Raw genomic sequence first — 4,647 nt, 5'->3', positions numbered from 1 at the left:
ATGGCCTGAGATGGCTTTGGGGAGCAGGGCAGCACCAGGGAGAGTTGGAGTTCCCTCATCCCAGGCACAGCCCACCCAAGGAGATGAAAACTCCATTTATGGGGTTTGCCAGGGCCTTGGGGCTGGTTTTGGTCTCTTTGAGGTCACTGGCACAAGCCTTGACAGCTCAAAAAGGAACAGATCTCTTGTGTTCTTTTATGCAAGAGCAGGCAGACTTCCTGGGAAGGGCAAGAAAAAGAAGAAATTATCTCCAACTTTTATTTCTGTCTTTGCCTTCTGCCTATGTCACCCCTCCCCTTTCCTTTCCACCCACTTCTCACCCTCCAAGAGGACATTTCTGCTCCAGSATGTGGTTGTTCTTGGAGCTGTGCAGGGGTCACCGGGCCAGACTGAGGGGTCACCGGGGCTCTGCCCTTTGCCTCTGAGGATACCAAAGCTGCTGAGGTCCAGATTCTTCCTGATGATTCCATGTGATGGCTAATTAATGTCCTCCCCACGTTTCCATGGCAACCCCGTGCTGCGCTCTCAGCCCTGATCCAAATGGACATTCTGCACACTCCTGCAGCCATAGCATCAGCATGTTAATAAGACTTGCTGACGTCTTTTGCTTTCTGCCACRCCGGCTGGTGAGCCTAAATTTGAATAATTTAAAAGCAGCAGATTTCTTAGGAAGCTCCCAGTGCATTTCTGTCACGTGATTTTGAAGAAATTGGTCCCAGAAGCCTTTTGCATCTGAAGGGAAGAAGGATTCTGCCCTACCTGCTGCTTTCTCCATGCTTTGGCTTTGGGACACCTGGCATTGGCTTTTTTTTCCTCTGGGTTATTTGGAAGCTCCATTTTTCCTGCAGTCCCTAATTTAGTGACAGCAAGGGACAAATATCTGCCCTGAATTGGTGGGGGCATCTCTCTATGATCTCTGAGCTGGACAATGTGATGGATTGTCCCAAACTCCTTCTTGTGCCGAGGAGGGAAGCTGGGTTTTGTTCTCCTACCAACAGAGAATGGATACTCTTTCAGAGCATGAACATCCCTTTTATCATTAAACTCTGCAACAACACCCACTGTTCATGCAGGTTTGAGTTGAGTTTTAGGGTGAAGGTGTTCTCTGGATCCCACCTAATCCTGCTCTGTGAATTACCTTCCATTCTAGTCGTTATCTTGTCAAAATGCATTTTTCCGATCATCATTTCTTCAGGAGCCCACTAATCCCACTGTAGTGCTGGTGTGGCCTCTCTGGAGGATCTGAACTGTTTTCTCTTGTTGAGACAGATGCCAGATGCCTCCATATCTCCTATTGCTTGCAGAACAAATTCCCTGAGCCAAACCTGGGGCATGTTTCTGGATCTGGCTGTCACCAACTGACCCCTTACCTGGAGAAGGYCTTTTGGGACTGAGCAGTGGAAGCAGAGCATGTGCCCTGTTTAATTTATTTTCTAGCACCAGAAGCATCACTCAGGCCACCTTTGATTAGTTTGGGGTTTTTTTTCCTCCATTTTCTTACTGACAGAAGCTTTGATCCCCAAGTGGTGGCTGAGCTGCCAACTAGCTTCATTTTCCCTACCTTGAAGGACGTGGGGGTTTATTCTTCAAATTTTTGCTGCATTTCTTCACAAAATCTCATCCAGCTGTGTTGGAACGCAGCTCCAGGTTGTGCTGCTGATGTGCCATCCTATCCAGGTGCACCCTCAGGTACTCCCAAGGTGAGTTCCATATGCTGGCAGCATCTCCATGCCAAAATTCCTCCCATCTCCCTGCACTGCTTCCCTACACTCCAATTTCCCCACTCCCAGGCATGGTGGGAATGTCACCTCGTATGCCTCAACTCCACACCGTCCACTGCTCTGTTCAGCCAGGATTTAATGCTGTTTTGGCACCCAAAATCTGTCTCAAGGTTTATGGGGTTGCCCTTGCTGCTGCAGKCAGTAAATGCTGGGGGCTGCTCACCCCCAGGCCTCATTAAAGATACACGAGGGCACCAATTTGATCCCTTAGCGGCCCCACAAACGCCAGGCRAGATTTAGGCGACGTGCTGCAAAGTTACCCACGAGGTCTGAGATTTAATKGCAGCTCCTTTGGCTTCGACTCACCAGAGCTGGACTCTTATCTCAGAGGAAAGGAATTTATCGAATKAATTTCACTTTGTGTTGGCACGGTCACTATTCCCAGGCACGAGCAAATCCCATCATCTCATGCAGGCTGTGGCTCAGAAGCAGAGCTCGGTATTTTTAGAGCCATAACCGTAGTTCTTCCCGGTGTCAGCTCTTTGGGTCATACATGTAATTTAAACAGTACATTTCTATTCCCTGCTTAGATGGATGTAACTGTCAGGAACATTATTTCTGCTGATAATTACAAATTTGACATTCATTTCCCATGAATACTCTCCACTATTTGCTTAAAACTCACCTCCATGCATAGGATTGCTGCTGAATGTTCTCTTATCAGAAAGCTGAGGCAGAAATGTCACATCTATAAAGAACACTCTTGGAACRCCGGGGTCTAACAGGAACCTCTGCTCCGCAAAGCAAAGACCAGGCAAATGAAAAACAAACACTGGGAAAAGTGGGCAAYCTGAGGCCTCTTGGACTGATCAGGGGAGAGAGAGATCTTGATACAASGTAGGGGAAAAGAGCTGCTGCTAAAGGAAATGTCCCTAAAAATGTGTTTGCTGTTTAATTCACCCAGCTCTTCTTCTGATACCCACTATTGGATAGGCAGACAGGGACTTCTGTGATTAATCCCCCTTTTTGGGTTTTACTGACGACCCAGACTGCTTCTCCCATGCCCTCAGCAGGAGAGCCCAGTGAATGGTTATTTTCCTCAAGATACCCAATTCCTTCTCAGGAAATTGGGATGAGCATCAACCTAAATCATACAAATTAAACTAAACCTGAAATCAGCCTTAATTGCTCAAGTCCCTGGTGTCCAACACCACAATCCACTCAGGTCTTTCCAGGAGAACTGATGTTCCTCCAAGAATCTCAGCCAAAGTTTTCAGAGAAGGTTCTACAAGACTATTTTGAGCATCAGTAGAATCAGAATGTCAAATCTTGAGCCAAACCTGAATCTTGGACTTTGGATCAGGACTGTCCCCCTTTTCAGGCCCGTTTTCCCCAGGATGTTCCTCCAGCTCTGTGAGCCATCAGGATCTCAGATTTATTTCTCCCTTTCTGTAGGGCAGAATTCCAATCTGACACTAGCACTTCTCAATCAACTTCAACTAAAAAAAGCCAGTGAAATTAGGAGAAACACCTCACTACTCACCTCCCACAGTGTTCAGGCTTCATCACCCAGCTCAGCTGATCCTACATTCATACACTCCATTCAACATTCTATGTTTTTTTTTAAAATCCAAACACATGTGCACACGCATTCCAAAAAATGTTACCCACCTTTTAGTTATTTTAGGAWTTTTTTTGATAACTCAATTCTTTTTAATTTGGCTTTATCCTTTCAAACTCAGGGTAGGTTTGGTTGTTGCACTCTTCCCTCCCACCCCTCCCTTTTACTAATTTTGCATATATTTTAATAAAATTTTCTCATATATTTGCTGTATTTTTCTTTTTTTTTTTTTTTTTTTTTTTTTTTTTTTTTTTTGTGGACAAAGTGTAAGTGAGACAAGGATATTATTCACAGCCACAGAAACATAAGAAAGTAAAAAGGATTTTTTCCCTTTCCCAATGAACAGAAATGACCTATGTACCCTTCAGTGTCTCCAGTTTTCCTTGGAAATGTATTCCCTTGCATTGTGCTTTGGTTTTTGTGGTGATGGGGGTTACCCAGCGCTACTGGAAAACCCAGCACCTGAGGCAGAAAGCCAAACTCAGCCTTGCCTTTATGATTTTGGCTTTCTCTGCTTTAAGGACGCTGTAGAAGGGCCTGAAAGATGAGTGAGTGAAGATTTACAGGTGCTGCTCCTCCTCTGACACCACTGAAGGCAGCACCAGCCCAACGCAGGGCATGAACTGCAGGTCAGGARAACAAACCAACACAGCCCATCCTCCAGCATGTGCTGAGCCTCCACCTCTGCTGAAAAGATGGAAATCCCAAARTGAGGACACCTGAGCCCTGAACCCACCTCTTCTGTGTGTTCTCACCGAGGAGGCATCAGTTCTGCACCCCAAGGGCTGCCATCCCCTCCTGTCCTCCAGCAAAGCTCAGCACAGGCTGCAGGAATAACTCAACATAAAGCTGGCGTAAATCTCAACAGAAGAAATATCTTTTATCTTTAACCATTTACTCCCACTATAGGAATAATGGTAGCTCTTTTACATTTACATATAACTCTTGTTTGTGTGTTCACTTTGATTTTTTTTCTTTTTTTTTTATGTCTCTTTGTCTTGGCACCTGCATAGCAGAAAACTTCACAGTTCAGTACAGAAGTTTGCCCCTCTCTCTCTGCTCCTGGCCTTTATTTCCTCTGCTGCCCCTGAGGACTCGCAAGCAACACCCCCAAGGTCAAGAGAGAGAACGGTGTTACCCTTTTATGACGGATTATAGAAATAACAAACATGCCTGACAGTTTTATACAGCTGCTAGAACGGGTTTAGTTTTCAACAAATGAAGAATTTCCTCTTTTTTTTTCCTCTTTTGTATATTAATTACATTTTACAAATCTTATTTCTCCCCTTCTCTTTTCTTTCCTTT

This window comes from Malurus melanocephalus, unplaced genomic scaffold (genome assembly GCF_030028575.1).
Source record: "Malurus melanocephalus ecotype Western Australia unplaced genomic scaffold, MMel_1.1 scaffold_331, whole genome shotgun sequence".
Classification (NCBI taxonomy): Eukaryota; Metazoa; Chordata; class Aves; order Passeriformes; family Maluridae; genus Malurus; species Malurus melanocephalus.
The sequence above is the reverse complement of the archived record's forward strand: the minus strand, read 5'-3'. Positions refer to the sequence as shown.